At 47.1% G+C, this 24,361-nt stretch overlaps 1 protein-coding gene across 10 annotated transcripts in view; it reads left to right on the top strand.

Moving 5' to 3' along the window:
• Positions 1–24,361, top strand: part of GRIK1 (glutamate ionotropic receptor kainate type subunit 1) — a 437,138-nt gene that overhangs the window by 162,752 nt on the left and 250,025 nt on the right. The gene's annotated exons all lie outside the window — the stretch shown is intronic.

Genomic DNA, 24,361 nt, shown 5'->3' on the forward strand with positions numbered 1-24,361 from the left:
AACAGCTCCCAACACTATATGATGCCCCCACAATCCCCACACACAGTATGATGTCACCACACAGCCCCAAAAACAGTAAGATGTCCCCTCAAACAGTATGATCTCTCCACAAAGTTCCCTATACAGTATTATGTCTTGTGTCCACGCAGCCCCCTTACACAATATTATGTCCCCACGCAGCCCCCTTACACAGTATGACGGCCCCAATACAAACCCCATGTGCAGTATGTTGTCCCCCACACAACCTTTTTGCGCAGTATGATATCCACCACATAGCTCGTATGCACAGTCTGATGTTCTCCACACAGACCCCATGCATGGTATTATGTTTCCTACACAGCCCGTATCCACAGTATCATTTACACAAAACAGACCCCATGCGCAGTATAATGTCCCCCACACAGACCCCATACACAGTATGTTGTCCTCCAAGCAGCCCATATGCCCAGTATGATGTCCCCCATACAGACCCCATGTGCAGTATAATGTCCCCTACACAGACCCCATATGCAGTATGATGTCCCCCACACAGACCTCATGCGCAGTATAAAGTCCCCTGCATAGACCCCATGTACAGTGAGTTGTCCCTCACGCAGGCCATATGTGCAGTATGATGTCCTCCATACAGACCCCATTCTCAATATAACGTCCTTCACACAGACCCCATGTGCAGTATAATGTCCTCCCAAGCAGCCCATATGCCCAGTATGATGTCCCCCATACAGACCCCATGTGCAGTATAATGTCCCCTACACAGACCCCATATGCAGTATGATGTCCCCCACACAGACCCCATGCGCAGTATAAAGTCCCCCGCATAGACCCCATGTACAGTGAGTTGTCCCTCACGCAGGCCATATGTGCAGTATGATGTCCTCCATACAGACCCCATTCTCAATATAACGTCCTTCACACAGACCCCATGAGCAGTATAATGTCCTCCATGCAGCTCATATGTGCAGTAAGATATACACAATACAGACCCCATGCATAGTATGATGTCCCCCATACAGACCCCATGAGCAGTATAATGTCCTCCATGCAGCTCATATGTGCAGTAAGATATACACAATACAGACCCCATGCATAGTATGATGTCCCCCATACAGACCTCATGCGCTGTATAATGTCCCCCACACAGATTCCATGCGCAGTCGCAGTATAATGCCCCCACACAGACCAAGTATAATGTCCCCCACGCACCTGCTCTGCTCTCAGACGCACAGGCTCAATGATGGACGAGGGAGGCGTTTGCTCCCTTTTCCACCATTGATTTCACCGGTATCCGTATCCCGAGCATAGAAATACCAGTGAAAGTGAGAAGAGGGGTGGATGGTGGTCACGTGGTTTGGGATACCACTGCATAAAGTCCTTGGACTGTCCCGGTCCGCGGGCCACGCCAGAACAGCCAAAGGGCCACAAGTGTCCTCCACTTTGCTGATGTCTGCTATAAAGCACCTCTGGGACGAGGTGTAAAAGACTCCTCAAAAAATGTCAAGACCTCCGTCTGCGAGAAGCGATCCTGTCTTAATGTTCTGGTATTCCATTTCCCGCTGAACAAATTTCTACATGAAGTCTGATGTGCTAGTGGATGGGTGTCTCTAAGAAAGTGGCCATTCGGTGTGTGATGGCCGGCATGTATTATATTCAGGCCTATACCTGACTGACAAACATGAGGGTTCAATATGCAGAATGCATATATACGGTGATGCCAAAAACAACGAAGAAGAAACTCATGAATACGCTGACATTGAATCGATGGCGGCGCGGTGCGCGGGTTCAGAGTGTAAACGGGTCATGCGTGATTGATAAGGTGCAATGATGGATCAGGCCCTCCTTTCCATTGCTCCACTGTATGGAGATACGTCTGTATAAAGGAGAATGGATGTAGGAGAATTCGGCATTGTCTCCTAATGATATTCCAGAGTATTGTGCTCCATATTGATAAGAGAGGGTTAACGGTTCACCGCCGAGCACTGGAAGCTGCAGATAACCTCAGCGACCGGCGCGGAGAATACATCTAATGAAGTTAAAGTGCCCCCAAGGATCTTATTAATGTTGGTCTTTTATGTGGCAGCCTCCCTTCAGAGCCGCTTCTCGATGTGCTCTCGTCCTTATCACGGAGGAGCCGGGTCATTACAGAAAGCACAACTGTTTATTGAATTACGTAGACTGAGATTAATGGGGGATTACTGGGCGAATCCCACAATCCGGGGGCTGAGCGGAGCTCTTGTTATATACTACATATATAATGCACCGTAGGGTAGGAACTAATTATTATCCACTCGGCTTCATCTAGTCTTCTGGCATCTACTTTATATAAGGGGTTGTCCACTGCTAATGTGCCCATGGAGGTCCTAAAATAAATGGGCCGCTCCTGTGTACCGCTACCTGTGTTCCCCCGCTGGGTCTCCCTGCTTCCTTTTCCAGCTGGGGATGTCACGTGATCGAGGTAGCTGATCAGCAGACATTGATGGTCTGCAGCGGTAACGTTTTTTCTGAGCTGGATGAAACGGTCTTCTTGCCCTCTCCACAACTGTTGGAACCAAGCAGAGGACGCACGGAGACCGGCGGGGAACATGGGGAAAAGGTGCAGAGGAATGGCGAGGTCTTGCAGGTTAGTTTCCAGCCATTTTTTTTTAATTTTAGGATGACTGTAGGCTTGTTTTTAAAATTAAAACATAGTTGTGGCCAGCCTCCTTTAGAGTTTGGCTATTGTGATTTTTAAGGCATAACTCAATTCTCGCTGAAGCCAAGTATGAAGCGTCTTTCTGGAAGGAAATAGGGCGAGATCCTTGGATTTCAGCGATTAAGGACACAGTGGGGAAATCCACAGCTAAATCTGCAGCAGCAAAGTGGATTTTGTTGCAGAGATGTTTTGGATTTACTACAGTATGTTTCCGTTGCAAATTGACATTCTGCCGATTTTTAAATCCACGGCGCCGGTGAATTTGCCTTGCAGATTTTCTCCACAGAGTGGATTTATTGTACTTTTTATGAAGTCTCATCCACGTACAGAAAATGCAGTGTGTATCCGAGCCGTGTGCACATGCCTTTAAAGGCTGAACCGTAACTTGCTCCACTCCACCAGGACAATGGCCCTGATTCATCAAGATCGGCGATGTTCACGTTGGCCTTGATGAAATTATATGGCCAGCTGTGTTGTCATGGCCCAGGCCCACCCCAGCTTTGCCCATTTTGGCTCAGCTGGGTGAAACTGACGTGAAAAAGCCAAAAGTCGACACATTTTTGCACAAAAATGTTGCAAATTTTCAAAGCAATTCACGACAGAATTCTAGAATGATAGCTATGATTCGGGCCCTTAATGTAAAAACACTCAAATTTAGTAAACTGCACCCCGGCAGGTGTTTCACTACATTTATAAAGGTAACTGACCTGTGCCGTAAAGTTTACAGGTGTACCACAGATTTAACCCTTTAAAACTGGGGCAAATCCATAGTTTAATCCCCAACAAATCCTCACATTTTAATCCCTGAAATAGGTTTTTAACAATTGATGGCCCTTTCTTGCGACCCTTACATCACCCTCCTGCCATAGTTGATGGAATTATACCGCATGTTGGAAGCTCAGAGGACACCGCAGCTCCCTCACATGACCTGATCCATGTACATTATCATACTACAGCTGTATTAACGCCGACTAGCTGGGGGGAACTGCTCTCACCAAACAGAACAAGACAGCGGGGTCTAATGGAAAATCACTTATGTCACATTTCAGTCAGTAAAGTGAACCTCACTGGAGCACGGGATCTGATTACCGTATACTACAGGGATAATACAGCACGACAAGAATGGCAGCATCACCGGACAGGACGGTAATGCTCCGCACACCGGACAGGACGGTAATGCTCCGCACACCGGACAGGACGGTAATGCTCCGCACACCGGACAGGACGGTAATGCTCCGCACACCGGACAGGACGGTAATGCTCCGCACACCGGACAGGACGGTAATGCTCCGCACAAGCGACTCCGGATACACCGCCTCCAGTAGGGCGAATTTAAATAATAAGGGGAAACACCAGGGAAACAAATACAATGGTGGGCCCTGCGATAGGGAACGGGTACGTGGAGACCTCCTGCATTCCCCTGAGCCAGTCTCTACACTCCTAACAGTCCCTATACAGGCTCCGCACCTGTCGCCGAGCTGGAACCTAAGAACCCTAGCTTGCCCTGCACCTATCCCTCACTAGTGAAATGGACGGTGCAGAAACTAATCCTACCACTGCACTGAAACACACAAAAGGAAAGTCACAAAACAGGGGTAACACCACTTAGCTGTGCTCTGTTGCTATTGCTCCAAGCAACAGAGTCCACCACCAGAATTAAGCTTCCACCTGAAGCTACTACACCAGAGCTCTGCCTGAGCTGCAAGGAACTCCTCTCAGTTGTTCCTTCCTCCACCAGACTTGGTTGGAAATGAGCAATATCACCAACAGTGAGAGAGAGCACATTCTATACCTTTATAGTTAAGCCAGAGGAATCACACCTGATAGTGATTCCCGTGAAATAACACTAACCACCACCGGGGGCAAACTAGAACAAAAGACACCACTGTGCAATGACCCTAATGGCCCCCGGGGGCAAAACCAAACTTAAGCACACAGCTTAACCCCTTTCTGCCATTAGACGTACTATCCCGTCCATGTGCCCTGGGACTTAATTCCCAAGGACGGGATAGTATGTCTAATGCGATCAGCGGCGCCCACGTGGTGAGCGCCTCTGATCGTGGCCGGGTATCAGCTGATTATCACAGCTGATACCCGGCACAATGTGTCAGGGGCGGTCACGGACCGCCCCCGACACGTTAACCCCTTGTACACCGCGATCAAACACGATCGCGGTGTACCGGGGATTAAAGGGAAGCATCGGCAGGGAGGGGGCTCCCTCCGTGCTTCCCTGAGCCCCCCACGGCAGCGCAATGTGCAGCGCTGCTGCGGGGGACTCCTTCCCTACAGGCCTCCGGATCCAAGATGGCAATGGGGGCCTTCGGGGGCCTGCAGGGAGCTGGCTTCCTCAGTGCCTGCAAAACGCAGGCATGAGGAAGTCTGCAGAACTGCCTGTGACAGATCGCTGATCTGTCACAGTGATCTGTGATGTGACAGATCAGCGATCTGTCACAGGACAGTGATGTCCCACCTGGGACTATGTAAAAAAGAAAAAAAAAAAATGTAAAAATAATTTTAAAAAAATCGCTAAATAAATTGGTTAAAAAAAAAAATATTCCCCAATAAATTCATTTTTTGAAAAAAAAACAAACAATAAAAGTACACATATTAGGTATCGCCGCGTCCGTAGCGACCCGCCCTATAAAACTGTCCCATTAGTTAACCCCTTTAGCGAACCCCTTAAAAAATAAAAATAAAAAATAAGCAAAAAATAATGATTTAATATCATACCACCGAACAAAAAGTGTAATAATGCGCGATCAAAAAGACGCATATAAATATCCATGGTACTGCTGAAAATGTCATCTTGTCCTGCAAAAAACGAGCTGCCATACAGCATCATCCGCCAAAAAATAAAAAAGTTATAGCTCGCAGAATAAAGCGATGCAAAAATAATTATTTTTTATTTAAAATTGTTTTCATTGCAAAAAACCGATAAAACATAAAAAAGCGACCTAAATGAGGTATCGCTGTAACCATACTGACCCGAAGAATAAAACCGCTTTATCAATTTTACCGCACGCGGAACGGTGTAAACGCACCCCCCCAAAAGAAATTCATGAAACGCTGGTTTTTGTTCATTCTGCGTCCCAAAAATCGGAATAAAAAGCGATCAAAAAATGTCACGTGCCCAAAAATGGTACCAATAAAAACGTCAACTCGTCCCGCAAAGAATAAGACCTCACATGACTCGGTGGGTCAAAATACGGAAAAATTATAGCTCTCAATATGTAGTGATGCAAAAACTATTTTTACAATAAAAAGCGTCTTTTAGCGTGTGACAGCTGCCAAATATAAAAACCACCATAAATAGTAAATCAAACCCCCCGTTATCACCCCCTTAGTTAGGGAAAAATAAAACTAAAAGAAAATGTATTTATTTCCATTTTCCCATTAGGGTTAGGGTTAGGGTTAGGGCTAGGGTTAGGGCTCAGATTAGGGTTAGGGGTGTGTTGGGGTTAGGGTTGGAGTTAGAATTGGGGGTTTTCCACTGTTTGGGCACATCAGGGGCTCTCCAAATGCAACATGGCGTCTGCTCTCAATTCCAGCCAATTCTGCGTTGAAAAAGTCAAATGGTGCTCCTTCCCTTCCAAGCTCTGCCATGCGCCCAAACAGTGTTTTACCCCCACATATAGGATATCAGCCTACTCAGGACAAATTGAAAAACAACTTTTGGGGTCCAATTTCTCCTGTTACCCTTAGGAAAATAAAAAATGGGGGGCAAAAATATCATTTTTGTGGAAAAAAATTATTTTTTTATTTTCACGCCCAGGCGTTATAAACTTTTGTGAAGCACTTGGGGGTTCAAAGTGCTCACCACACATCTAGATAAGTTCCGTGGGGGTCTAGTTTCCAAAATGGGGTCACTCATGGGGAGTTTCAATAGTTTAAGTACATCAGGGGCTCTCCAAACGCAACATGACACCCGCAGACCATTCCATCAAAGTCTGCATTCCAAAACGTCACTACTTCCCTTCCGAGCCCCGACGTGTGCCCATACAGTAGTTTTCTCCCACATATGAGGTATCAGCGTACTCAGGACAAATTCGGCAACAACTTTTGGGGTCCAATTTCTCCTGTTACCCTTGGGAAAATGAAAAAATTGGTGACTAAAAGATCATGTTTGTGGAAAAAATATGATTTTTTTATTTTCACGCCCGGGCGTTATAAACTTCTGTGAAGCACTGGGGGGTTCAAAGTTCTCACCACACATCTAGATAAGTTCCTTGGGGAGTCTAGTTTCCAAAATGGTGTCATTTGTGGGGGGTTTCCACTGTTTTTGTACATCAGGGGTTTTTCAATCGCGACATGGCGTCCAATCTCAATTCCAGCCAAAAACGTCAAATGGCGCTGCTTCCCTTCCGAGCTCTGCCATGCGCCCAAATAGTCATTTACACCCACATATGGGGTATCAGCGTACTCAGGACAAATTGCACAATAACTTTTAGCATCCTGTTACCCTTGGAAAAATAAAAATTGGGGGTGAAAAGATCATTTTTGTGGAAAAAATATGATTTTTTAATTGTACCGCTGTACGTTATAAACTTCTGTGAAGCCCTCGTGGGTTCAAAGTTCTCACCACACATCTAGATAAGTTCCTTGGGGGTCTAGTTTCCAAAATAGGGTAACTTGGGGGGGGTTTCCACTGTTTAGGTACATCAGGGGCTCTCCAAACGCAAAATGGCGTCCGATCTGAATTCCAGCCAATTTTGCATTGAAAAAGTCAAACGGCGCTCCTTCCCTGCTGAGGTCTGCCATGCGCCGAAACAGTGGTTCTCCCCACATATCAGGTATCGGCGTACTCAGGAGAAATTGCACAATAACTTTTGCAGTCCAATTTCTCCTGTTACCCTTGGTAAAATAAAAAAAAATTGAACCTGAAAACTTTTTTTCACTAAAAAAATACATGTTCATTTTTTTTTTAAATATTCAAAAAATTCCTGTGAAGCACCTAAAGGGTTAATAAACTTCTTGAATGTGTTTTTGAGCACCTTAAGGGGTGCAGTTTTTAGAATGGTGTCACTTTTGGGTATTTTCTATCATATAGACGCCTCAAAGTGGCTTCAAATGTGATGTGGTCCGTAAAAATAAAATGGTGTTGCAAAAATGAGAAATCGCTGGTCAATTTTTAACCCTTATAACTTCCTAACAAAAAAATTTTTGGCTCCAATATTGTGCTGATGTAAAGTAAACATGTGGGAAATGTTACTTATCAAGTTTTTTGTGTGCTGTATCTCTGTGATTTAAAGGCATAAAGATTCAAAGTTGGAAAATTGCGAAATTTTCAAAATTTTTGCCAAATTTCTGTTTTTTTCACAAATAAACGCAAGTTGTTTGAATGAAATTTTACCACTAACATGACGGACAATATGTCACGAGAAAACACTGTTAGAATAACCGGGATCCATGTAAGTGCTTCAGAGTTATTACCTCATAAAGGGACAGTGGTCAGAATTGTAAAAATTGGCCTGGTCATTAACGTGCAAGCCACCCTTGGGGCTTAAGGGGTTAAGGAAAAAAAAGGATACATGTGCTTTTATCTGTCATCATCCAACCAGGATCATGACAGCTCCACACACCCGACAGGACGGTAATGCTTCACACACCCGACAGGACGGTAATGCTCCACACACCCGACAGGACGGTAATGCTCCACACACCCGACAGGACGGTAATGCTGCACACACCGGACAGGACGGTAATGCTGCACACACCGGACAGGACGGTAATGCTGCACACACCGGACAGGACGGTAATGCTGCACACACCGGACAGGACGGTAATGCTGCGCACACCGGACAGGACGGTAATGCTGCGCACACCGGACAGGACGGTAATGCTGCGCACACCGGACAGGACGGTAATGCTGCGCACACCGGACAGGACGGTAATGCTGCGCACACCGGACAGGACGGTAATGCTGCGCACACCGGACAGGACGGTAATGCTGCGCACACCGGACAGGACGGTACAGTTATTTCCCTGTCAGTGGTGTCCAGTAAGGTTATTCTGTCAGTGACTAGTGATTTGATTCCATCAGTCGGTAGTTCATTGTTGAGTTCTATAGAACGATGCACAATATTTTCTTGACCTTAGTCCGTTGCGTCCTGGCTTGCTGCAATTCTTGTTGCACAGTATTTTCCTGACCTCGGTCCGTGGAGTCCAGGGTTTGCGTCTCCCAGCGCACCATGTTCCCTGCTGTACGTTCTTGTCCTTGTTGTCCTCGTTCACCATTATCATGTATTTACAATCATCGTTTTACCAGTTTTAGACCATTTTTCCTTTCATTACAACAAAAGCATTTGTTCTTCCAGTCTCGAGCACAAATGCTTCCATTAAAATGATTTCAGCATGAAGTAATGACATAGCCCTGGTAGACCGGTGGATTGTTTAATCATGTCAGGACTTTTGCCATTAGTAAGATAGCAAGACGAATACATTCAGCAAAATGACTGCGCATTTAAGATAATGGAAAAGGCAGACTTTCCAAAACTATTTTAAAAGTTGCATTGACTTATTTACTAATCTACAGTCAGCATTTTATTCCAGATACCGCTTGAAAAATGTTATTTCTGATTAGACGGAGGTCGGTTACATTATATTCCTGCCATCGGGACAGGCCAGGAAAATCACATCAGCAGAAAATCATTGCAAAGTACAATGGGCAGGGATCAGATCTAACATTAAATATATGTTTTGGACATAACCTTAAAGTTTGAAAACACAATAAGCGCAATTACTGCACTTCCTACTAAGAGGTAGAATTCACTTGGAGGTTGCAGTTTCTTGAAAGCCATTCTACTTGTACGTTGCTCAGTGTCCACTTTTGGGATAATTTTTTTTTTTTTACTTATGTGAATGTATATCATTTTTTGCCATCAGGTTTCATTAAAAGTCTGCACCGTTTGCCTTCTAAAGCCTCTTTGTTACACTGTCAATGGCTGGATTAAAAATAAGTTAACTGAGGATCTGTCAGTGAGTCCGTTATGGCGTGTGCACACGCTGCGGATTCTGCTGCGGATTGATCCACGCGGATTTTGCAAAATCCGCAGTTAAATCCACAGGTCAAAAGACCTGCGGTTTATCTGTGGATTAGCCTGCGGTTTTGCCCTGCGGTTTATCACCTCTACAATGGAGGAGATGGCAAACCGCAGCGGAATCCGCAGAAAGAAGTGACATGTCAATTCTTTCTGCGGATTAGAAAGCCTCTTTGTTACACTGTCAATGGCTGGATTAAAAATAAGTTAACTGAGGATCTGTCAGTGAGTCCGTTATGGCGTGTGCACACGCTGCGGATTCTGCTGCGGATTGATCCACGCGGATTTTGCAAAATCCGCAGTTAAATCCACAGGTCAAAAGACCTGCGGTTTATCTGTGTATTAGCCTGCGGTTTTGCCCTGCGGTTTATCACCTCTACAATGGAGGAGATGGCAAACCGCAGCGGAATCCGCAGAAAGAAGTGACATGTCAATTCTTTCTGCGGATTAGAAACCGCAGCAAATTTGCGCAGAAAAATCCGCACCGTCTGCACTGCGGTTTCCATTTTCCATAGGATATTATGGTACTGTACACTGCAGCAGAATCCGCAGCGTGTGCCCACACACTTAATCTTGAGCAGAATTATGTCTGGTGACTCGCTGCTACTGTTAATACATGTAACATGTTCTTCCCTATAGCAGCTAATAAAAACCATATAACTTATTGCTTTTCAATCAATAGCTCACAACACAAAATGATGCCCCCACAGTCTCCACACATAGAATACTGTCCCCACATAGTATGCTATCCCCAGACCGCTCCCTATGCAGCATAATGAACCCACAAAGCCCTTCAAATAGTATGATCTCCCCTCAACCCTCTCACACCATGTATTGTACCCTGACACAGTATGATGTTCCCACAAAGCCCACCACGCTTTGATGGCCCCACACAGTATATCCCCACACAGCCACCCTGCACAGTATGGACCCCCCAAAAATCCCCTTATCAGTATGATGTCCCCACCCATGTTCCTTAGGGCACAGCATGATGTCCCTACAATTTCCCAGAATGTGCTTTGAATTAGAAAAAATTCATTGTAGACGCCGGGAAGGAGGAGTGTTATGAGCGAGTAGGAGGCAAAAGCAGAAATACAAGCTAAGTCCAGAAAACCAGAGACGTTGGCAACTATCAGATTGCAGACCCCTGAACCTATCAACACAACTAGCAGTAGCCGTGGGGGATTCCTACGATGCCCTAGACCCCTCGATCACAGCCGGAGAAATACATAGGCCTAAAGAAAGAAAGGGAAAATCTAAACTGCCCCAGAGCAGACCCCAAAGCAATAGGCAGCCCCCAACATATAATGACTGTGAAGCAAGATGAAAATACTAACACAGACAGAAAGATAGACTGAGCAAAGACGGGGCCCCAAAACTACCTAGATAGGAAAAGACAGGAAGGCTGCTGTCTGCAATCTGCCAAAACCCTATCAAAGACATAAGCCAACCAGCTGATATGAAAAAGGCCCTGAAGCAGCTAGGCTTCAAAAACTGAATCAGCACTCAGGTATTTTCAGAAGACCGCTAAATGAATTCAGCACACCCCAGCAGGGAATGGCAGAAATCCAGAAAAACAAAGCAAAAACAAAGTCAAAGCACAAAAGCAAAAGGCTGAGCAGCAAACTTGGCTTTGGAGGAGCAGGAATTCAGACTGGTCTCCAAGGATCCCAAAGAGAAATCACCCGCAGGGCAGAAGGGCGTCGGCAGCATTATATCCAGTCCGTAACTCCACTCAGCCAGTCACAATCATCAGCCTCAGGTGTTTGACAATCAGGCTCACTACCTTTCTTTACCAGAAGAGGGAGTTCCTCGGGCCTCAGTAATGAAGGGGAAAATGAACTCACAACAGTACCTCCCCCTTGAGGAGGGGTCACCGAACCCTCAACTATGCCACCAGGGCGATCAGGGTGAGCCCGATGAAAGGCACGCACCAATCGTTTGGCATGAATATCAGAGGCGGAGACCCAGGAATTATCCTCCTGACCATAACCCTTCCACTTAACCAAATACTGGAGTCTCCGTCTAGCCAGACGGGAATCCAGTACTTTCTCTACCTCATACTCCATGTTACCTTCAACCAATACAGGGTCTGGAGGTGCCACCCCCGGAACAACAGGTTCAACAAACCTCTTCAACAAAGATTTATGGAACACATTATGGATTTTAAATGTGACAGGAAGAGCCAAATGAAGAGACCGGATTAATAATCTCCACAATCTTGTAAGGTTCAATAAATCTAGGCTTAAACTTAGGAGAAGCCACCTTCATAGCAATATTTTTTGATGATAACCACACCATATCACCAACCTTAAACTGGGGACCAATGGCCCTATGTCGGTTGGAAAACCGCTGGGCCTTCTCCTGGGAGAGAGATAACTTATCCACCACTTGGTCCCAGATCTGGTGCATTCTCTCCACCACAGTGTCAACACCTGGGCAGGCAGAGGGCTCCACCTGCCCTGAAGAAAATCGAGGATGAAACCCAAAGTTACAAAAAAAAGGTGACATCAAAGTGGCAGAACTAGCTCTATTATTCAAAGCAAATTCGGCCAAGGGCAAAAATGAAACCCAATCATCCTGATCAGCAGAAATAAAACATCTCAAATATGACTCCAAGGTCTGGTTTGTTCTCTCTGTCTGCCCATTGGTCTGAGGGTGAAAAGCAGAGGAGAAGGACAACTGAATTGCCAGCCTGGAACAGAAAGTTCTCCAAAATCTAGACACAAACTGCACTCCTCTGTCAGATACAATGTTCTCAGGAATCCTGTGCAAACGAACCACCTGTTGTAAAAACAGGGGCACCAACTCAGAGGAAGACGGCAACTTAGGGAGTGGTACAAGATGAACCATCTTAGAGAACCTATCACAAATCACCCAAATAACAGTCATCCTCTGAGAGACAGGCATATCAGAGATGAAATCCATTGAAATATGGGTCCATGGCCTCTTGGGGACAGGCAAAGGCATCAACAACCCACTAGAGCGAGAACACGATTTAGACCGGGAGCACGTCCCACAGGACTGCACAAAATTCCTGACATCACGAGACAAGGAGGGCCACAAAAAAAAACCGACTCGCCAGATCTCTAGTACCAAAAATACCTGGATGACCAGCCAAAGCAGAGCAATGAACTTCAGACATCACTCTCTTCGTCCACTGGTCAGGAACATACAACTTTCCACTGGGACAACGCTCAGGTTTGTCCTCCTGGAACTCTTCCAGAGCACGTCTCAAATCGGGCGATATGGCAGAAAGAACTACCCCTTCGCCTAAGATGGTAGCAGGCTTGGTCACCACAGGAGAATCAGCAAGGAAGCTCCTAGAGAGGGCGTCTGCCTTGACATTCTTTGTTCCAGGAAGAAAAGAAACCACAAAATCAAAACGTGTAAAAAACAAGGCCCACCTAGCCTGTCTAGGGTTCAAGCGCTTAGCCGACTCTAGGTAAATCAAATTCTTGTGGTCAGTGAGGACCACGACTTGACGCTTAGCTCCCTCCAACCAATGTCTCCACTCCTCAAATGCCCATTTCATGGCCAACAGTTCCCTATTCCCCACATCATAGTTACGTTCAGATGGAGAGAACTTTCGGGAAAAGAAAGCACAGGGATTCATTTTAGATGTTACAGGATCCTTTTGGGACAAAACAGCTCCTGCACCAATCTCAGAAGCATCCACCTCTACCTGGAATGGAAGTGAGACATCAGGTTGCCGCAAAACCGGGGCGGAGGTGAATCTTCGCTTCAACTCCTGAAAGGAAGAAACAGCCTCCGGAGACCAATTTAACACATCAGCACCCTTTTTAGTCAAATCAGTCAATGGCTTGGCAATACTAGAAAATTTTGCTATAAATTTCCGATAAAAATTAGCAAAACCCAAAAACTTCTGGAGGGCCTTCAAAGAAGTGGGCTGAACCCAATCGTGAATGGCCTGTACCTTGGCCGGGTCCATTTCAATAGTTGACAGGGACAAAATAATTCCCACAAAAGAAATCCTCTGTACTCCAAAAAGGCATTTAGATCCCTTGACATACAGGGAATTCTCCCTCAAGATCCGGAGCACAGTCCGAATATGTTCCACATGAGAATCCCAATCCTTGGAGAAGATCAAAATATCATCCAGATAGATAATCAAAAATTTATCGACAAAATCTCGGAAAATATCGTTCATGAAGCACTGGAAGATAGAAGGGGCTTTAGTGAGCCCAAAAGGCATCACCAGGTACTCAAAATGTCCCTCCGGAGTATTAAACGCCGTCTTTCATTCATCCCCATGCTTAATGCGAATAAGATTATACGCCCCCCTGAGGTCAAGCTTGGTAAACCAGCAAGCACCTTTAACTCTGGAGAATAGATCAGAAATCAGGGGTAACGGATACTGATATTTAACAGTAATTTTGTTGAGGGCACGATAATCAATACAAGGTCTTAATGATCCATCCTTTTTGGCTACAAAAAAAAAACCGGCACCCAAGGGTGACGAGGATGGTCTAATATGACCCTTCTCCAACGCCTCCTTAATATAGGATCGCATAGCCTCGTGCTCGGGTACAGATAACTTGAAGAGCTGACCCTTGGGAAATTTACACCCCGGGCTCAGTTCAATTGCACAGTCATAACTCCTATGAGGAGGCAGAGACGCAGACTCATTCTCACTAAATACATCATAAAAGTCCGCCAAATAATCAGGAACATCATGCGACTGAGGAGAGGTGGAAAACACCGGAGCCTCACTAAAGGCACACCGACAACCCCAACTCACCACAGACACAGATTTCCAATCCAAAACTGGATTATGAATCTGTAACCAGGGAAACCCCAGAACAACAGTATCATGCAGATTATGCAACACCAGAAATCTGCAATTTTCTTGATGGTCTGGGGCGACCCGCATTACCACCTGGGTCCAAAACTGGGGTTTATTTTTAGCCAAAGGAGTAGCATCAATTCCAATCAAAGGGATAGGCGTCTGCAGAGGTGTCATCGGAAATCCACAACGTTTAGCAAAATCCAAGTCCATTAGGTTTAGGGCTGCTCCCGAATCCACAAACGCCTTGGCAGAAAATGTGGACAGGGAGCAGATCAGAGTAATAGCCAGAAGAAACTTAGGTTGAACACCCCCAACAGAAAACGTGTGTGCAAAGCGTTTCTCTCGTTTGGGACAGACAGAAATAATATGCAAGGCATCTCCACAGAAAAAACACAACTTATTACGCCTTCTGAACTCCTGACGCTGCTCTCTGGACAAAACTCTATCACATTGCATAGGTTCAGACATTTGTTCAACAGGTGGCAACACCTCTTGTGCAGCTTTGCGTTCGCGCAAACGCCGATCAACCTGAATGGCTAATGACATAGAATTGTCAAGACCAGAGGGAACAGGAAATCCCACCATAGTATCTTTTACGGCTTCTGACAACCCCTTCCGAAAGAGAGCAGCCAAGGCATTATCATTCCAGGTAGTAAGTACTGCCCACTTTCGGAATTTTTGACAGTACAATTCTGCAGAATCACGACCCTGGCTGAATGCCAGCAGGGTCTTTTCAGCCTGATCAATGGCATTAGGTTCGTCATACAACAACCCCAAAGCTTGAAAGAATGCGTTCACATTAGTCAGAATAGGATCATCTGGTTTCAAAGAAAACGCCCAATCCTGGGGATCGCCACGCAGCAAAGAGATGACAATTTTAACCTGCTGCGCGGAGCTCCCTGACGAGTTAGGCTTCAAGGCAAAAAATAATTTACAATTATTTTTGAAATTCAAAAATTTAGACTGATCCCCAAAAAATACATCAGGTGTAGGAATCTTTGGTTCAGCAGCATGTGAATGAGCAAGGTAGGCGGATATTCCCCGCACTTCCGCAGCGAGCTGCTCCACACGATCAGACAATTGCTTTATCTCCATTGAGAGAAAAAAAAAAATTCCCCCCTACGGCCTCAGAGATATAGAGGAAAAAATATACACTTTTTTTTTTTTTTACAATTCTTTCCTGCTATTGAGTACCCTAGAATCTGCGGTTTGGCGGGTGATTCTGTTATGAGCGAGTCACCGTAGGAGGCAAAAGCAGAAATACAAGCTAAGTCCATAAAACCAGAGAAGTTTGCAACTATCAGATTGCAGACCCCTGAACCTATCAACACAACTAGCAGTAGCCGTGGGGGGTTCCTACGATGCCCTAGACCCCTCGATCACAGCCAGAGAAATACATAGGCCTAAAGAAAGAAAGGGGAAATCTAAACTGCCCCAGAGCAGACCCCAAAGCAATAGGCAGCCCCCAACATATAATGACTGTGAAGCAAGATGAAAATACTAACAGACAGAAAGATAGACTGAGCAAAGACGGGGCCCCAAAACTACCTAGATAGGAAAAGACAGGAAGGCTGCTGTCTGCAATCTGCCAAAACCCTATCAAAGACATAAGCCAACCAGCTGATATGAAAAAGGCCCTGAAGCAGCTAGGCTTCAAAAACTGAATCAGCACTCAGGTATTTTCAGAAGACAGAGCTAAATGAATTCAGCACACCCCAGCAGGGAATGGCAGAAATCCAGAAAAACAAAGCAAAAACAAAGTCAAAGCACAAAAGCAAAAGGCTGAGCAGCAAACTTGGCTTTGGAGGAGCAGGAATTCAGACTGGTCTCCAAGGATCCCACAGAGAAATCACCCGCAGGGCAGAAGGGCGTCGGCAGCATCAATTCCAGTCCGTAACTCCACTCAGCCAGTCACAATCATCAGCCTCAGGTGTTTGACAATCAGGCTCACTACCTTTCTTTACCAGAAGAGGGAGTTCCTCGGGCCTCAGTAATGAAGGGGAAAATGAACTCACAACAGAGGCGCCCGTGTGGTGCAGAACGCCACTAAATCAAGCCCTTTAGCTGTCCCGGTCTGTGGGCCACACTTTGCCCAGGTCTGTTCTAGAGCCTACTACAGCAGAGTCATCTAGGTGTAGAAGTTGTGACGTAGCGATCACTAGCGGGTTGGGGGGATACTCGCTTGGCAGCGATATTTGCACACAAAGGAGCAAATTACAGCCTCATAAACCACTGGTAGGCATGTGAACAATACAGAACCCACGAACAGTTCACTCCAGTCCGGTTCCGTTCACACAGTTCTACTGTCTGACGTCCGTCAGGATACCATGCCCCAGGCTCTGGGTTACCTGGCTAACAGCACCTCAGGCTTTCCCAGCCTGGCTTCCCCTGGCTCCTGTCCGTAGTCCAGACCATTGGTGTCTACTGGACCTTCAGTCACTCCAGCCAACTCCAGTCTCGCGCATGGACTCCTCCATGTGCTGCACACAGGAAACAAATGGGACCTTCCTGTCTTTACAGGAGCACACCCCTTGGGAGGTGTGTGGTTAACCAGTCCCACCCATCACTTCTGATTAACCTTAAATCCAGCCCTTTACTAAAAACACAGATTTATGGGACTACAAGACCCAGCAACCTGTCCTGGATCCTATACCTCAGTAGACCACTTGTAGGTACATCACAAAGTGTATAACAGTGGTATGAACTCAGGTTTATCAAACCCTGTATGATGGCACGTAGAGTCCCACTGTGCCCAAATTAGGAACCCGTGAAGCTTTATGTTACATCTGAAGTCAATGCTTCTACGGGAAAAATAGTTCTATATCACAACCTATGCATCTGGATCTGTCCATGAATATGAGACCTAATTCGGGCTCCTATTTTGTAGCCTTCCGTGTCTATAGTGTACAGATAGTTTGTAAGTTTTCCAATTTGCCAGTCGACAAGTTTCCTATAACAGAACCATGCGCTTTGGACAACGCCTTTTTGATCACAGCTTTAATAATCAGGACAAACAAGTATTCAGTTCTCCTACAGCACCTCCGCAGGTAAAAATGAAGCATTACAACAATTCAAAATGAATTCACTTTGCTATCCATACAATGTACAGAAGTGCTGGGTCCTCCAGAGTGGGAGAAGCTCTTTATAACTGATATCCTAATCTATGGTTTATAAATAGGGGTCTCAACAGTGGTGACTAATGGCGTTGTTTTGGGAAAAAAAAATTAGCGATGTTTTTTCTAACTTTCACAATCCCTTTAATTCTTACGAGGTGTGTTTTTTGCTTTAAGATGCAGCAGTGTGAGTGGAGAACGGCCATTCTCCTTCTTCTTGCTGAGTTTCTAAGCCGGGCAGTTACGGAAGACTCAAGATGAATGGATTTATATTTAATAAGCCAACACAAATAGACCTGACACTTTCTGCACAAGCTATTTATATGCATTTACCAGCACAGCTTGCAAGGAGCAGGAGCAGAAATTCACAGGCTTAGGAAGACGTAAAAGAGCTAAATTTTCACCATAAGCATTAACACCTTCCGTCCAAGGTGATTTTCTATTTTTGCACATTTTTTTTTCCTTCCTTTCTTCCAAGAGCCATGTATATATATATTTTTTTAATTTCTACATTGACATAGCTGCATGAGGACTTAAATTTTGCATCACGAGTCGTACTTTTGAATGCCACTATTCGTTTTGCCATATAATGTATTGGAAAACGAGAAAGAAAAAATCCAAGCTCGATGAAATGGAAAAAGAAACCCCCAATCCGGTTTTGTTTTTTACAAGCTTTTTGCCCTGTAGGTTGTAAACGCTGCTGTGAAGCTGGCCTGATCATTTCAGTGTCCAAGCGACATCGCCTGTTCGAACTATTAATTATGAGCGCACTGCCACTCCAGAAAATTTCTATAGCAATAAATTGTTAAATGAATAAGATGATGCGGCCCACCGGAGATTTCTCCGCTTCTCCAGTGCGCCAGTCTTTGATCAGTGAGCAGATTCATTAGAATTGTCCTATCCAATGCAATCGGCTCAGCAGTGTAAATTCTGGGGTCCTACATTAGGTCATTACATCATGATTATTTAAGAATTATCATACACTGTAGTAAAACAAAGTGAACAAGATAACACTGCACTATTTCATAGGACGCGTTCCTCATCCTCGTGCTTCGGTCCATAAGAGATGATTAAAGAAATTACGTGCATGAGAGAACTGTATTGATTTGCCGTCACTAGCGACAAACATTAACATTGGTAATGGAGATTCACGCTCAAGTCAATTCCCTGACTGGCAGTGTTGAGGTTCGGGTACATGTTGTGCCGTTCCTGTTCCTACTTCTTCCTTGTCTCGACTTTGTCAAATGCACAACTTTATACTTTTTGTCTTTGGCGGTCAGCGGTGTTACCTTGTAGGGATACGGCATTATGACTTGCCTTATTAATGCAACAGTTTATTGGATCTTATTTAGTTTTTTGTTTTGGTTTTTTTTTTGCAGTAGTTTTTGTTTGCTTTTTCACCTTGACAAGGGTAAATTACTTAAGGTCACTTACTCCTTAAACACACCTCGGATCGTAGTCTCCGTGGCTAGGTTATATCAGGTGACCCACTCATTTTCATGCTTACTTATTAATTAATTCTCTATAGTCCCTTAAAAATTGATTTAGCCCCTTAAAGAAGTTGTCCACTACTTGGATAACTTCTTCTCATACCCCTCGCTTGGCCCAAAATAACACAGTAAAGCTCATACTCACCTCCTGTGCCGGCTTGTTCCCCGTAGCTCGCGTGTGGTGCTGTGATACGTCACACTGGCGCCCAATCAGCTCTGGCGTCATTCTCACTGCCTTCGGACTTTTTGAGCAGGAAGGGGAAGCCGGGGATCAGCTGCAGCCCGGACCTCCTCTAACGTCCAAAGGCGGTTGACAGTGACGCCAGTGCTGATTAGGCACCGGCTTCACATGTCTCAACACCGCACAAAAGCCTTGCGGAAAGCGAGTGCCGAGACCCCGGGAACGGCCACATCACGGGAGATGAGTATAGGCTTTATTATGTTATTGAGACAAAACTTTTCGATCAAGAAGGGGTTGTCCTAGTAGTGGACAACCCCTTTAACATTACAGCCAGTCTTAACCTTTGAGAGGCATACATTTTTGCAGATTTTTTATTTCCTCCCTCAAAGAGCCATTATTTTTTAGTCAAAGATTTTTGAAGGCTTGAATTTTACAAGTTGAGTTCTACTTGTGGAGCTTGGCATGCATGACATGCCAGTGTAAGGAGACTTATAGGCCATGCAATGCTCCTCAGCAAAATGAAATATGCAAATAGCAATGGCCGGAGCTGAGCCTCCCCTACTCCCAGAAGAGGCGTGGGCGGAGTCCAACATGACGGGGGGGTTGAAAGGTGAAGGTGGGGGGAGTGGGTTTCAAAGGAAGGGGCGGTGCTGATATATAGGGGGAAGCAACGAACCTTCCTCCTCACAGTTCCCGCTCTTTTCACAGGAAGCTTGTCCTCACCATGTCAGACGTGGACTGGGCACTGGAGTGCTTGAGGGCGGCTTCTATGTCACAGCCGCCAGGATGGTTGGAGGCGCAAGTGGCAGCGATCATCCCGGGGACTTCTGGGCAGTCGGCTCAGACAGCAGCGAGGGAGCGACGCACAAGACGGGTGAGGCCTCCTGAGTGACTCTCACCCGATTTGGCTCCTCGGGCCTTGCGTCGGCGCAGGAGCCCCTCCAGGCCGGGCACCACGCGCTGCTCACACCAGCGGGCCCCGGCTTGGCAGGAATCCTCAAGCCCGGCGAGGCCCTGCGGCGGTGTCAGGGCCTCCGTCTCGCTCCGTGCAGGGGGCGGGGCTGACACGGGCAGGGCAGCGCAGCATTCAGGAACCATCGGGGGGGCTGTGCAGGTGGCTTAACCGCTGCGCGGCCTCCTCCTCCCTCCAGGCCGCAGTCTGCCAGTATAAGAGCAGCGGCCTGCCAGGCGGCAGGGCACTGTCCTTCACCCTCCAGCGGGGGGGGGGGCATCGGGTGCATCGGGGGGCCGCGGCGGGGGGTTGCCTGCAACGCGGCCTGCTTCCCTATCCGGGCACAGTGACAGGAGGCCACGCAGCAGCAATATAACTGCCTGCAGCACTGTGCATGTGCCATCCACCCCCACAAACGGCGGCAGGGGGTACGCTCCGATCTAACAGAATTCATCACCGGGGGCCGTGTACATGTCATCGTAGACGGATGGTGCGGCATCAAGGGCTCCTGACGCGGTGACCCAGGCATCACCGTTACCCGGGGATCAGCATGTGGGATCCCCCCTGGGTTATCGGGCCCTATATCCCGGTTCCCTCGGGGGGGAGTCCCGGATGTCAGCGGCAGTCCAGTGGGGCCAGCATCATTAGACAAGAGGGCGAGAACTCATCCGTGGATCCTGGTTGTTCGGCTGGAGGGCTCACAGCCCCCTCGCAGCCCGGTGAGTATGCCTCTGTCTTCTGTATGTCAGCCACTTTTGTCTTCATCGCCGGGGGGGCAGACTGTATAGGTGGTGGGGGGGGGATGTTGGGAACATGCTCGCGGACGTGCGCAATTTACTCTCACGCTTGGAGCGGGGTTTCGTTGCACTGTCTCCATTGGCGGCTTGTGTGGGGTCGCAGGCTGGGGGACAGGCTTGGCAGAGCGGGTTAGAGCTGGCAGGGGCACACATGTGTTGGGGCAAACGGAAAAGGAGAAGGAGTGTCACATGCACCTAGATGACAGGGCTCACGGAGAAGTATACGTATGCTTTGAAGGCCCCTGGGGGCTCATTTAAAGAAGGAAGTAAAAGATCGCATTTGGAAAGACGAATACGTGGAAATATTCTCGTTGTTGCCTCTTGAAAAATTTAATTTGGATAAGAGTAAGAAGGAGGATAGCAAAAAGGAGGAGCCGGAGAAACGCAGGTGGCGCCTAATCCCTCAGACGTTTGTGAATTGGCAGCAAGCGTTTGCCATTTTGGCAAGCATCATCGGGGAAAGGGCCCCGGACAATTTCTCTGCATTGTTTTGTTACCTGGACGCGATAGGTGAAGCTTACAGAGTTTATGGGGGTCAGGCGTGGCTGAGGTACGACGAACAATTCCGGCAGAGGAAGGCCGTTCGCCCAGCCATCCGTTGGGACCAGAAGGATATTGGGTTATGGATGCGTGTCATTGCACAAAACAAGTTTGGGAGCTCCTTTCATGGAGGGGCTGGCAGCACCAGCCAGAGCAGCTGTAACTCCAGCGCCACGAGTGGAAGCGGGCAGGGGCAGGCAGGGAGACACAAGTTGGGGGTTTGCTGGCAGTTTAACGACGGGCAGTGTAAGTTTGGGGCGAATTGCAAATTCAGACACCTCTGATCCACCTGCAACGGTGTTTCCCATGGAGCGTCCAATGTTTCAAAAAAGGGAAGCCTAGAGCCGGGGCGGTAATCCCCAAGGGGGAGACTCCATTGAATCTGGAAAGGATTGTCCCTTATCTAAATAGATATACGGACAGGGAAAAAGCGGCATTGTTGTACGCGGGTTTTAGAGATGGTTTTGTCATTCCTCACCCCCCTTTTTGTTATTCCGCTCGTGTTGAAAAATTTGCGTTCGGTGTTGCTTCATGCCGCTGTTGTTTCGGAGAAAATCGAAAAGGAAGTCTCGTTGAGCCGCATGGCTGGCGCTTTTGCGTCACCTCCGTTTCCGGATTTGGTGGTCTCCCCCTTGGGTGTGGTTCCGAAAAAGGAGCCAAATAAGTTTCGGCTTATTCAGCACTTGTCTTTTCCACGCGGGAGGTCGGTTAACGATGGTATTGATCCGGAGATATGTTCGGTGGTCTACTCCTCTTTCGATGAGGCCGCACGGTGGGTGCGGAGCTGTGGTCGGGGGGGGGCACTTATGGCTAAGACCGACGTTGAAGCCGAATTTCGCCTTCTACCGGTCCACCCGGACTGTTATGATTGAGTCACCGTAGGAGGCAAAAACAGAAATGCTAGCTAAGTCCTGAAAACCAGAGAAGCTGGCAACCATCAGACCGCAGACCCCCGAACCCATCAACACAACTAGCAGCAGCCGTGGGGGGCCCCCACGATGACCCAGACCCCTCAATCACAGCCGGAGAGATGCACAGGCCCAAAGAAGGAAAGGGGAAATCCAACTGCCCCAGAGCAGACCCCAAAGCAATAGGCAGCCCCCCACATATAACGACGGTGAAGCAAGACGAAAACACCCACACAGACAGAAAGACAGGCTGAGCAAAGACTGGGCCCAAAAACCACCCAGATAGGAACGGATAGGAAGGCTGCTGTCTGCAATCTGCCAAAACCCCACCAGAGACCAAAGCCAACAAGCTGATAAAAAATGGCCCTGAAGCAACTAAGCTTCAAAAACTAAATCAGCACTCAGGTACTTTCAGAAGAAAGAGCTCACGGAACACTGCACACTCCAGCAGGGAGTGGCAGAATCCAAAAAGCAAGAAAAACAAAAACAAATCTTAGATGCAAAAAGGCAAAACAGAAAACTTAGCTTTAGGAGAGCAGGAATCAGACTGGTGTCCAAGAGTCCACAGAGAAATCACCCGCAGGGCAGAAAGGGCGTAGGCTGCCTTAAATCCAGTCAGTGACTCCACTCAGCCAATCATCTTCATTAGTCCCAGGTGCCTGATAATCAGGCTCACTACCTTCCTTCACTAGAATAGGGAGTTCACCAGGCCTCAGTGACGGAGGGGAAAATGAACTCACAACACCGGACAGCATGAGGCTGCTGGGTTGCTTTTGGGACGGCAAGTTTTTCGTGGACAGGTGTTTACCCATGGGTTGCTCATTGTCCTGTGCGTATTTTGAGGCCTTTAGTTCCTTTTTTGAGTGGGTTGTGCGCGATGTTTCGGGTTTTGAATCAGTCATCCATTATTTGAATGATTTTTTTGTGCGTCGGTCCTGCGGATTCGTTGCGTTGTCACAGATTATTGAAAGCTGTTGAGTGGGTGGCTGAGCGTTTCGGAGTCCCGCTGGCGCCTGGTAAAACGGAGGGCCCATGCACGTTCCTGCGTTTCTTGGGGATCGTCATTGACACTGTTGAGTGGGAGTACAGGTTGCCTGAGGACAAGTTAGTGGACCTGCGGGTGGAGGTGGTCCGAGCACGCCGTTTGAAGAAAATATCGTTGCGTGATCTCCAGTCGTTGTTGGGGAAGTTGAATTTTGCGTGTCATGTGATGCCGATGGGGCAAGTTTTTTCACGTAGGCTGGCGAGCGCTACTGCAGGGATTCGAGCCCCTCATCATTTCATCAGATTGTCGTCGGAGCTCAGGGCAGATTTGGCGGTTTGGGAGTCCTTTTTGGTTGGGTATAATAGCCGCTCTTTGGTAATGTCTGAGGTTGTTGGTAACGAGGCTATGGAGTTGTTTACGGATGTGACCGGCGGTATTTGTTTTGGTGCTTACTTCAGAGGACAGTGGTGCGCGTCTCATTGGCCCGACGAGTGGATTGCATCCGGTCTGGTGCGTAACATTACGTTGTTGGAGATTATTCCGATCCATGTGGCTGTGCATTTGTGGGGGTGGGAGTTTCGGGATCAGCGCATGCGGTTTAATTGTGACAACATGGGCGTAGTGTGCGCGATCAATGGTCTTACCGCATCTTCCCCTCCAGTCGTTCGAGTGTTGCAACAGTTGGTTTTGCTATGCTTGTCTTTGAATGCGCATGTGAGCGTGTCTCACGTTCCTGGAGTCAAGAATGAAATAGCTGACTCTCTCTCTCGTTTGCAGTGGGATCGTTTTCGCTCTTTGGCGCCAGAAGCAGAGGTCAAGGGTTTAGCTTGCCCGGAGGAACTGTGGAGATTGGCTTATG

Source organism: Dendrobates tinctorius, unplaced genomic scaffold (assembly GCF_039654945.1).
Source record: "Dendrobates tinctorius isolate UK_male_01 unplaced genomic scaffold, ASM3965494v1 ptg000084l, whole genome shotgun sequence".
Lineage (NCBI taxonomy): Eukaryota > Metazoa > Chordata > Amphibia > Anura > Dendrobatidae > Dendrobates > Dendrobates tinctorius.